Below are 13392 nucleotides of genomic sequence, written 5' to 3' on the forward strand. Positions count from 1 at the left end.
GGGGGAGGAATAAATTAGGAGTATGGGATTAACAAACTACTATACATAAAACAGATGAACAACAGGATTTATTGTATAGCACAGGGAACTATATTCAATATCTTGTAATAATCTATAATGGAATATAATCTGAAAAAACTAACTGAATCACTTTGCTGTATACCTGAAACTTACACAATATTGTAAATCAACTATACTTCAATTTAAAAACAATCACAAAAGCATGACAATAAGGGGTCAATTACTTCTGAATATGTGGGAAAGATTTCTTATTCAAAGTTAAAACTTCTCCACTTTTTTCGCTTGGAACCAAGAAGACAGGGAGCTTACCATGGTACTCTCCCAGCCCGCTTCCATCCACTCATACTTGTGACCTCTGAAGCCTCCACAGTTGGAGGGAGGTGAGTGAGAAGTGATAATAGGACAGAAAAAATGTCTTATTTTACTAGTAACTATCTGGTATTGGTTTCAACGAGGTTTGAATATGTTTGATGCCAAGATCCTTTCAAGTTTAAACATTTCTGACCACTTCCTTGTATAATTCTAGTTCACTCCATCCAGTAGCTTGACTCTGAAAATTCTCCAAATGGACCTACATGCATCGATCCCACTACTTTTCAATGCATAATTAGTAACTCCAGCTTTCATCCTGTGCAATTTACAGGCATACCCTGAAAAATAGCTTCCAGTTAAATGTTTTCTCAATAGAAAACATCTTGATTTCAGTATACATAGTTAATAGGTATATCTCTCAGTAAAGCATTTTTCCTCTTATATATTTTAATGGAAAACAATATATACTTATGTTCCCAAAACTCAATAAAATATTTTAAACAACAACCCAAAAAGTGCAGGTACTCCAGAAACATTCCAAACACAACTGATAGAATGTCAGAATTATATGTAAGCATATTGAAGATCAGTGTGTATATTAATGGTATGCAAACTAAATACATTTTTACATACAAAGCAATTAGTTATAGACAAGTAATAATTTTAAGCTTTTTCCTCTAAAAAATGATACTTTTTTATTTATATACAGGCATTTTACTAAGCTTAGTTACATTTAAGGAAACGTCGGAGTTTTAGGGTTAATGTTTCTTTAGGGTTTCTATTAGGATTAATAACTCTTTATAATTTTTTACCCTTTAAACAAAATAAAATATAGGCTTTTGGTTAGCTCTTTTGCACAAGACATTTAATTTTACAAAATGAATTACTAACTAAATGAGAGTTCTCACATTTCCTCACCATCTGGCATCCAGTGTCTCAATTAATACAATATATATTAGTTTTCTGTTATGGCAGCCCCTTTAAGGCTCAATTTTATGTGTTATGAGAATCCTAGTTGCTAAAACAAACATGCGTCAAGATTTTAGTGACTCAAAAAAATAAACGTTGCCCAACTTGTTGCAAGAGTTGCAGCCCCTGGTGTCTGGTGGCGAGTGCCACTTCCAGCCTCTATTTCTTCAGGGCATCATCATCCCCTTAGCCAAGCTCTGTACCACCTTTCCTAATACAGATCCTAGCCTGTGGATAAGAGCCACCACTGGATTTCTTAGTGATGCTGATGCTTCTCTCAGGCAATATATTCTTAATGTGCTTCATGAATGATATGTCCTCTGGACCCTCTCATAAATATACTCTGGTGGGTCTTGTAGCTTCACATAGTACACACATTCCAACAGGCCTATCTCTCTGAGCCCTTTAATCCCATCCTCAGCATCTTCCACGGTAACTCAGGTACTTCAACATTACTCAGTATGGGCTATTACTTTCTTCAGACTTCTATGAGCCACCTTCTCAGTGAGTTTGCCTAATCCCCTTGGGTCCTTGCCAGAGCCAGTGTCCTAAAAGACCTCACTCAAGTAAACTGGCTCTTGCTCATCCAATCCCATGCCAATGCCATGAGTCCTCCATTGAGAAGCTCCAAGGGGCTTCCAAACTCCCTCAGTGCTCTCTGGTGGCTACCCAAAGATTCACAATGCCAGGCAAGTCCCGGTTCCAAATAGCAGGGAAGTCTCAACAGCAAGGAGCCATAGAATGCTACATTTGAAGACACAAGGGGAATCACCAGAGCCAGGGACCAAATAGTAGTTACAGCCAGATAGCAGAGAATCTGTGTCATCCAGAGCCTGAGTGGTGTCTGGCCAACAAAGAACAATGGCCCAGCTTTCAGGGAGCAACTGTCTTGCTCAGAGAGCAGACTTAAGTCTCCAGCTCTGAGACAGTGAGAACAGATTCTAACCCAGAGCCCAGCAGTAATAGTCATGACCAAGTTGCAGAAATGGCTTTGTGCAAATGGGGCCTCCTGCCAACGACTTGAGGAAATGTTCATTTCCCCCTGTTATCAGATATTATTCAGAAGAGGAGGAAAATAGGCAGGGCCACTGGAGGCTGTAGAGCCAGATGTGATAAGGAGTTAAACTTTGAATTCATTGAATAAATTACCCAAAAGGCACTCATTTAGACGGAGGAAAAAAATTCTAAACTGGAATTTAATGACATATTTAATCATTATTGTTTGTCTCACATTAGGGAAATGGGGGTCTATGTGCAAAATGATATCCTTTGTTAGAAATAAAGGAAGTTCAGAGCCCTGTGGCCTCCATAAGTATTTATATACTTATCCCCTTAATCGCTTTTTCTTAAATCCTTTTGTTTATGTTTATCTATAAGAGGCGACTGTTAAATGGGCAAAATGATCCAACTGTATTTGAGTCTACAATATTCATTCTAGTCTTCCTTCACTGATAAAAATGTATAGTTTTGGGGAACTGATTCCAGAGCCAGGAATGGTCCTAATTAGTAAAACCAGTCACAGTACCCATTTCCCTTGCCAGTAAGTGGTTGTGGAACCTAGATCAATCATGCAGCGTTTTCCCCCAGCAAGAGGCAAGTGACTTGTGTTAAATTAGAACATAGGGGCAAAAAGTATCCTATCGATGTAAAAGAGGAGACGTGGACACAGAAGACACATGGAGTCCTTTGACTTAGAGCAGCCTGTAGAGTAAGCCCTGACAACTGATTTTTCTTTGTTGTGATGCAAGCACCTGACAAGTTTTGATTGTGGAGGTATCCCCTTCAAAGATGGCTCTCTCTCTCCACTGAACACAGTACCAGCCACAGGAGGAGAAAAAGAGTCAGGCCACCTCCCCCTCTCCCCTCAGGATCCTTTGTTTTACAGCTCTTGGTTGATCTCGATAACTGGCCACCTGGACTCTTGCTTTTTCTCTCCTCACGCGCTAAAGTCCCACTCTTAGGTTTTTTCCACCAATACAGAGCGAGCCCAAGAAACCCTAGGCCCTCACCCTTGACCCCAGTAAATGCAGAACCCCAGGCACACGCCCTCTGTCTTTCTCCCTGCAACCTGTCTGTGTGGCCTCAGGTGTGCGATGTAATTTCCAGGACCTATAAATAATAAACACTTCTCTTTTTTTCCCCAAAGTTTCCTGATGGTTATTGCTGAGGGTGTCTTGCAATCATAGTAAGAACCACAAGCACCGGTAAAGTCACAGCGTTGGTTTTCCACAGGCTGAGACTGGGACAAAACACAGCCATTTTACCCCAGAAGAAAGACCTCAGAAAGAAATGAGTACCATACAATGTGGACTGGAGAGATGGAGGAATCTGAGTCCTTAACGATATAATTGAGTTGCTGAATCTCACAAATGTGAACCCACACAACTTCTGAACTTTTGCTATTTCCTTACTGTTTAAGTCAGTTTGTGTCAGGCATTTTGTTATTTAGAGCTGTCACCAGGTGGACAAGCGTTGTGATAGAATAGCTTCAATCGAGGAGGTCAACGGAAGGCCCAGACCAGCAATCTCGGTTCCACGACAGTAAGGAAATAATTGCGAACTACCACGTTAAGCTTAAGCATGAAGTAAAGTTTCTTTAAGCATAGGTACACTCTCAGAGAGCGAGCTGTTTCTGCGAATTGAAAGCAGCACTCCTATACAGGCTTAAGGGAGCTTTTAAGGAGCATTTTGCAGGGAGGCGGGGGTGAGTGACAGGGGATCGTTATTTGATTGACAGTCCCAAGCTATGTAACAAGTTTACTGCTGCGCATGCTCTCACCCTTGAATTGCTAAGAAATGCCCATGGCGGGGGCGGGGGGGGAACCACATGCATATTTTATTATAATTATGGTATAATGAGTTTGGGTTTACTGTAGGTTATACACCTGCCTGGTCTGGATATGCGCAGCCCAGGGAAGCCCCTCGGGTTATTGTGCCCCTCTTTATCAGGATAAGCTGTCCACCACACGACCATAGTTTTGCCCGTTCTGGGTGGGGTCAAGGGAGAGTCCCCCAGATGGCTGGGTGTGAGTTGATTTCCACTTGTCTTTCTAGCCACTGTAATCTCCTTGCTGCCAATGTCTAACTACCTAACAGAGCCAGAAACATTCCAATTGATACACATGAGAAAGGTCAATTTACAATGTTCTTTCACCCAGTGGTCCCTATGAGTCAGTATTATCTCAGATGGAAGACATGTACTGCTATTCGCACCAGACCTTTAACAGGAGCTAACAGAGGCTATTTCTAAAATAGCTTCAGAGTGGAGCTTCAAGATGGTGGAAGAGTAAGACGCGGAGATCACCTTCCTCCCCACAGATACATCAGAAATACATCTACACGTGGAACAACTCCTACAGAACACCTACTGAACACTGGCAGAAGACCTCAGACCTCCCAAAAGGCAAGACACCCACCCCCATGTACCTGGGTAGGTCAAAAGAAAAAAGAAAAAACAGAGACAAAAGGATAGGGATGGTACCTGCACCAGTGGGAGGGAGCCATGAAGGAGGAAAGGTTTCCACACACTAGGAAGCCCCTTCACGGGCGGAGACTGCGGGTGGAGGAGAGGGGAGCTTCGAAGCCACGGAGGAGAGCGCAGCCACAGGGGTGCGGAGGGCAAAGTGGAGAGATTCCCGCACAGAGGACCGGTGCCAACCGGCACTCACCAGCCGAGAGGCATGTTGCCTCACCCGCCGGGGTGGGCGGGGCTGGGAGCTGAGGCTCGGGCTTCGGTCGGATCCCAGGGAGAGGACTGGGGTTGGCGGCATGAACACAGCCTGCAGGGGGTTAGTGCACCACGGCTAGCCGGGAGGGAGTCTGGGAAAGGTCTGGAGCTGCCAAAGAGACAATAGACTTTTTCTTGCCTCTTTGTTTCCTGGTGGGCGAGGAGGCAGATTAAGAGCGCTGCTTAAAGGAGCTCCAGAGACGGGCGCGAGCCGCAGCTAACAGCGTGGACCCCAGAGACGGGCATGGATGCTAAAGCTGCTGCTGCCACGACGAAGAAGCCTGTGTGCAAGCACAGGCCACTATCCACACCTCCCCTCCTGGGAGCCTGTGCAACCCGCCACTACCAGGGTCCCGTGATCCAGGGACAACTTCCCCGGGAGAACGCAAGGCGCGCCTCAGGCTGGTGCAACATCCCGCTGGCCTCTGCCGCCGCAGGCTCACCCCACATCTGTACCCCTTCCTCCCCCTGGCCTGAGTGAGCCAGAGCCCCCGAATCAGCTGCTCCTTTAACCCCATCCTGTCTTAGCGAAGAACAGATGCCCTCAGGTGACCTACACACAGAGGCGGGTCCAAATCCAAAGCTGAACACCGGGTGCTCTGCGAACAAACAAGAGAAAGGGAATTCTATCTCTGTAGCCTCAGGAGCAGTGGATTAAATCTCCACAATCAACTTGATGTACGCTGCATCTGTGGAATACCTGAATAGACAACAGAATCATCCCAAATTGAGGAGGTGGACTTCGGAAGCAACGATATATATATATATATATATATATATATATATATATATATATATATATATATATATATATATATTTTCCCTTTTTCTCTTTTTGTGAGTGTGTAAGTGTATGCTTCTGTGTCTGATTTTGTCTGTATAGCTTTGATTTTCCATTTGTCTAGAGTTCTGTCTGTCCATTATTGCTTTTTATTACTGAAAAAAATTTTTTTCTTAATAATTCTTTTTTTCTAAAGGCTTTATTTTATATTATTTTACTTTATTTTGTTTTATCTTCTTCTTTCTTTCTTTCTTTTCGTTCTCCCTTTTATTCTGAGCCGTGTGGAGGACAGGTTCTTGGTGCTCCAGCCAGGCATCAGGGCTGTGCCACTGAGGTGGGAGAGCCAAGTTCAGGAAACTGGTCCACAAGAGACCTCCCCGCTCCACCTAATATCAAATGGCAAAAATCTCCCAGAGATCTCCATCTCAATGCCAATACCCAGCTCCACTCAACGACCAGCAAGCTACAGTGCTGGACACCCTATGCAAAACTACTAGCAAGACAGGAACACAACACCACCCATTAGAAGAGAGGCTGCCTAAAATCAAAATAAGGCCACAGACACCCCAAAACACACCACCAGATGTGGACCTGCCCACCAGAAAGACAAGATCCAGTATCATCCACCAGAACAGAGGCACTAGTCCCCTCCACCAGGAAGCTTACGCAACCCACTGAACCAACTTTAGCCACTGGGGACAGACACCAAAAACAATGGGAACTACGAACCTGCAGTCTGCAAAAAGGAGACCCCAAACACAGTAACATAAGCAAAATGAGAAGACAGAAAAACACACAGCAGATGAAGGAGCAAGACAAAAACCCACCAGACCTAACAAATGAAGAGGAAATAGGCAGTCTACCTGAAAAAGAATTCAGAATAATGATAGTAAAGATGATCCAAAATCTTGGAAATAGAACAGAGAAAATGCAAGAAACATTTAACAGGGATCTAGAAGAACTAAAGAGGAAACAAGCAATGATGAACAACACAATAAATGAAATTTAAAATACTCCAGAAGGGTTCAAGAGCAGAATAACTGAGGAAGAAGAATGGATAAGTGAGGTGGAAGATAAAATAGTGGAAATAACTGCTGCAGAGCAGAATAAAGAAAAAAGAATGAAAAGAACAGAGGACAGTCTCAGAGACCTCTGGGACAACATGAAACACACCAACATTCGAATTATATGGGTCCCAGAAGAAGAAGAGACAAAAAAGGGACTGAGAAAATATTTGAAGAGATTATAGTAGAAAACTTCCCTAATATGGGAAAGAAAATAGTTAATCAAGTCCAGGAAGCACAGAGAGTCCCATACAGGATAAATCCAAGGAGAAACATGCCAAGACACATATTAATCAAACTATCAAAAATTAAATACAAAGAACAAATATTAAAAGCAGCAAGGGAAAAACAACAAATAACACATAAGGGAATTCCCATAAGGTTAATACCTGATATTTCAGCACAAACTCTGCAAGCCAGAAGGGAGTGGCAGGACATATTTAAAGTGATGAAGGAGAAAAACCTACAACCAAGATTACTCTACCCAGCGAGGATCTCATTCAGATTTGATGGAGAAATTAAAAGCTTTACTGACAAGCAAAAGCTAAGAGAATTCAGCAAAACCAAACCAGCTTTACAACAAATACTAAAGGAACTTCCCTAGGCAGGAAATACAAGAGAAGGAAAAGACCTACAATAATAAACCCCCCAAAATTAAGAAAATGGTGATAGGAATATACATATCAATAATTACCTTAAATGTAAATGGATTAAATGCTCCATCCAAAAGACATAGACTGGCTAAATGGATACAAAAACAAAACCTGTATATATGCTATCTACAGGAGACCCACTTCAGACCTAGGGCCACATACAGACTGAAAGTGAGGGGATGGAAAAAGATATTCGATGCAAATGGAAATCAAAAGAAAGCTGGAGTAGCAATTCTCATATCAGACAAAATAGACTTTAAAACAAAGACTATTACAAGATACAAAGAAGGGCACTACATAATGATTAAGGGATCAATCCAAGAAAAGGATTTAACAATTGTAAATATTTATGCACCTAACATAGGAGCACCTCAATACACAAGGCAAATACTAACAACCATAAAAGGGGAAATCAATAGTAACACAATCATACTAGGGGACTTTAACACCACACTTTCACCAATGGACAGATCATCCAAAATGAAAATAAATAAGGAAACACAAGCTTTAAATGATACATTAAAAAAGGTGGACTTAATTGATATTTATAGGACACACCATACAAAAACAACAGAATTCACTTTCTTCTCAAGTGCTCATGAACATTCTCCCGAATAGATCATATCTTGGGTCACAAATCAAACCTTGGTAAATTTAAGAAAATTGAAATCATATCAAGTATCTTTTCCTACCACAATGCTATGAGACTAGATATAGTTACAGGAAAAAAATCTGTAAAAAATACAAACACAAGGAAGCTAAACAATACACTATTTAATAACCAAGAGATCACTGAAGAAATCAAAGAGGAAATTTAAAAAATACCTAGAAACAAATGACCATGAAAACAGTATGGGATGCAGCAAATGCAGTTTAAAGGGGAGAGTTTATAGCAACACAATCCTACCTTAAGAAACAAGAAAGATCTCAAATAAACAACCTAACCTTACAACTAAAGCAATTAAAGAAAGAAGAACAAAAAACCCCCAAAGTTAGCAGAAGGAAAGAAATCATAAAGATCAGATCAGATATAAATGAAAAAGAAATGAAGGAAATGATAGCAAAGATCAATAAAACTAAAAGCTGGTTCTTTGAGAAGATAAATAAAATTGATAAACCATTAGCCAGACTTATCAAGAAAAAATGGGAGAAGACTCAAATCAATAGAATTAGAAATGAAAAAGGGGAAGTAACAACTGACACTGCAGAAATACAAAGGATCATGAGAGATTACTACAAGCAACTATATGCCAATAAAATGGACAACCTGGAAGAAATGGACAAATTCTTAGAAAAGCACAACCTTCTGAGACTGACTCAGGAAGAAATAGAAAATATGAACAGACCAATCACAAGCACTGAAATTGAAAATGTGATCAAAAATCTTCCAACAAACAAAAGCCCAGGACCAGATGGCTTCACAGGTGAATTCTATCAAACATTTAGAGAAGAGCTAACACCTATCCTTCTCAAAATCTTCCAAAAATAGCAGAGGGAGGAACACTCCCAAACTCTTTCTATGAGGCCACCATCATCCTGATACCAAAACCAGACAAAAGTGTCACAAAAAACGAAAACTACAGATCAATATCACTGATGGATATAGATGCAAAAATCCTCAACATAATATTAGCAAACAGAATCCAACAGCACATTAAAAGGCTCATACACCATGATCAAGTGGGGTTTGTTCCAGGAATGCAAGGATTCTTCAATATATGCAAATCGGAACAACTCCTACAGAACACCTACTGAATGCTGGCAGAAGACCCCAGACCTCCCAAAAGGCAAGAAACTCCCCACGTACCTGGGTAGAGCAAAGCGGAGAGATTCCCGCACAGAGGACCGGTGCCGACCGGCACTCACCAGCCCGAGAGGCTTGTCTGCTCGCCTGCCGGGGCAGGCGGCGCTGGAAGCTGAGGCTCGGGCTTCAGTCAGAGCGCAGGGAGAGGACTGGGGCTGACAGCGAGAACTCAGCCTGAAGGAGGCTAATGCGCCACAGCTAGCCGGGAGAGAGTCCGGGAAAACTCTGGAGTTGCCGAAGAGGCAAGAGACTTTTTCTTCCCTCTTGGTTTCCTGGTGCGCGAGGAAAGGGGATTAAGAGCGCTGCTTAAAGGAGCTCCACAGACGGGTGCGGGACGCTGGGGCTGCTGCTGCCGCCGCCGCCAAGAGGCCTGTGTGCGAGCGCAGGTCACTGTCCACACCGCCCTTCCGGGAGCCTGTGCAGCCCGCCATTGCCGGGGTCCCGGGATCCAGGGGCGGCTTCCCTGGGAGAACGCACGCCACGCCTCAGGCTGGTGCAACGTCACGCCAGCCTCTGCCGCTGCGGGCTCGCCCCGCACTCCGTGCCCCTCCCTCCCCCCCGACTGAGTGAACCAGAGTCCCCGAAGCGGCTGCTCCTTTAACCCTGTCCTGTCTGAGCGAAGAGCAGACGCCCTTCAGCGACCTACACGCAGAGGTGGGTCCAAATCCAAAGCTGAGACCGTGGAGCTGTGAGAACAAAGAAGAGAAAGGGAAATCTCTCCCAGCAGCCTCAGAAGCAGCGGATTAAAGCTCCACAATCAACTAGATGTACCCTGCATCTGTGGAATACATGAATAGACAACAAATCTTCCCAAATTGAGGAGCCAGAAGTCAGTGCTGTGCCTCTGAGGTGGGAGAGCCAACTTCAGGATACTGGTCCACAAGAGACATCCCAGCTCCACATAATATCAAATGGCGAAAATCTTCCAGAGATCTCCATCTCAACACCAGCACCCAGCTTCACTGAATGACCAGCAAACTACAGTGCTGGACACCCTATGCCAAACAACTAGCAAGACAGGAACACAACGCCACCCATTAGCAGAGAGGTGGCCTAAAATCATAAAAAGTCTGCAGACACCCCAAAACACACCACCAGACGTGGACCTGCCCACCAGAAAGACAAGATCCAGCCTCACCCACCAGAACACAGGCACTAGTCCCCTCCACCAAGAAGCCTACAAAACCCACTAAACCAACCTTAGCCACTGGGGACAGACACCAAAAACAATGGGAACTACGAACGTGCAGCCTGCAAAAAGGAGACCCCAAACACAGTAACATAAGCAAAATGAGAAGACAGAAAAACACACAGCAGGAGAAGGAGCAAGATAAAAACCCACCAGACCTAACAAATGAAGAGGTAATAGGCAGTCTACCTGAAAAAGAATTCAGAATAATGATAGTAAAGATGATCCAAGATTCTATTTCCAAGATCCAAAATCTTGGAAATAGAATAGACAAAATGCAAGAAACAGTTAACAAGGACCTAGAAGAATTAAAGATGAATCAAGCATCGATTAAAAACACAATAAGTGAAATGAAAAATACTCTAGATGGGATCAATAGCAGAATAACTGAGGCAGAAGAACGGATAAGTGAGGTGGAAGATAAAATAGTGGAAATAACTGCTGCACAGCAAAATAAAGAAAAAAGAATGAAAAGAACAGAGGACAGTCTCAGAGACCTCTGGGACAACATTAAACGCACCAACATTCGAATTATAGGGGTTCCAGAAGAAGAAGAGAAAAAGAAAGGGACTGAGAAAATATTTGAAGAGATTATAGTTGAAAACTTCCCTAATATGGGAAAGGAAATAGTTAATCAAGTCCAGGAGGCACAGAGAGTCCCATACAGAATAAATCCAAGGAGAAATACACCAAGACACATACTAATCAAACTGTCAAAAAATAAACACAAAGAAATCGTATTAAAAGCAGCAAGGCAAAAACAACAAATAACACACAAGGGAATCCCCATCAGGATAACAGCTGATCTCTCAGCAGAAACTCTACAAGCCAGAAGGGAGTGGCAGGACATAATTAAAGTGATGAAGGAGAAAAACCTGCAACCAAGATTACTACCCAGCAAGGATCTCATTCAGATTTGATAGAGAAATTAAAACCTTTACAGACAAGCAAAAGCTGAGAGAGTTCAGCACCACCAAACCAGCTTTACAACAAATGCTAAAGGAACTTCTCTAGGCAAGAAACACAACGAAGGAAAAGACCTACAATAACGAACCCAAAACAATTAAGGAAATGGGAATAGGAACATACATATCGATAATTACCTTAAATGTAAATGGACTAAATGCTCCCACCAAAAGACACAGATTGGCTGAATGGATACAAAAACAAGACCCATATATATGCTGTCTACAAGAGACCCACTTCAGACCTAGAGACACATACAGATTGAAAGTAAGGGGATGGAAAAAGATATTCCATGCAAATGGAAACCAAAAGAAAGCTGGAGTAGCAATTCTCATATCAGACAAAATAGACTTTAAAATAAAGACTATTAGAAGAGACAAAAAAGGACACTACATAATGATCAAGGGATCGATCCAAGAAGAAGATATAACAATTGTAAATATTTATGCACCCAACATAGGAGCACCTCAATACATAAGGCAAATACTAACAGCCATAAAAGGAGAAATCGACAGTAACACAATCATAGTAGGGGACTTTAACACCCCACTTTCACCAATGGACAGATCATCCAAAATGAAAATAAATAAGGAAACACAAGCTTTAAATGATACATTAAACAAGATGGACATAATTGATATTTATAGGACATTCCATCCAAAAACATCAGAATACACATTTTTCTCAAGTGCTCATGGAACATTCTCCAGGATAGATCATATCTTGGGTCACAAATCAAGCCTTGGTAAATTTAAGAAAATTGAAATTGTATCAAGTATCTTTTCTGACCACAATTCTATGAGACTAGATATCAATTACAGGAAAAGAGCTGTAAAAAACTACAAATACATGGAGGCTAAACAATACACTACTTAATAACGAAGTGATCACTGAAGAAATCAAAGAGGAAATTAAAAAATACCTAGAAACAAATGACAATGGAGACACGACGACCCAAAACCTATGGGATGCAGCAAAAGCAGTTCTAAGAGGGAAGTTTATAGCAATACAATCCTACCTTAAGAAACAGGAAACATCTCGAATAAACAAGCTAACCTTGCACCTAAAGCAATTAGAGAAAGAAGAACAAAAACATCCCAAAGTTAGCAGAAGGAAAGAAATCATAAAAATCAGATCGGAAATAAATGAAAAAGAAATGAAGGAAACGATAGCAAAGATCAATAAAACTAAAAGCTGGTTCTTTGAGAAGATAAACAAAATTGATAAACCATTAGCCAGAGTCATCAAGAAAAAAAGGGAGAAGAATCAAATCAATAGAATTAGAAATGAAAAAGGAGAAGTAACAACTGACACTGCAGAAATACAAAAGATCATGAGAGATTATTACAAGCAACTCTATGCCAATAAAATGGACAACGTGGAAGAAATGGACAAATTCTTAGAAATGCACAACCTGCCAAGACTGACTCAGGAAGAAATAGAAAATATGAACAGACCAATCACAAGCACTGAAATTGAAACTGTGATAAAAAATCTTCCAACAAACAAAAGCCCAGGACCAGATGGCTTCACAGGCGAATTCTATCGAGCATTTAGAGAAGAGCTAACACCTATCCTTCTCAAACTCTTCCAAAATATAGCAGAGGGAGGAACACTCCCAAACTCATTCTATGAGCCCACCATCACCATGATACCAAAACCAGACAAGGATGTCACAAAGAAAGAAAACTACAGGCCCATATCACTGATGAACATAGATGCAAAAATCCTCAAAAAAATACTAGCAAACAGAATCCAACAGCATATTAAAAGGATCATACACCATGATCAAGTGGAGTTTATTCCAGGAATGCAGGATTCTTCAATATATGCAAATCAATCAACGTGATACACCATATTAACAAATTGAAGGAGAAAAACCGTAAGATAGTCTCAATAGATGCAG

Source organism: Mesoplodon densirostris, chromosome 1, assembly GCF_025265405.1.
Source record: "Mesoplodon densirostris isolate mMesDen1 chromosome 1, mMesDen1 primary haplotype, whole genome shotgun sequence".
In the NCBI taxonomy this organism is placed as follows: domain Eukaryota; kingdom Metazoa; phylum Chordata; class Mammalia; order Artiodactyla; family Ziphiidae; genus Mesoplodon; species Mesoplodon densirostris.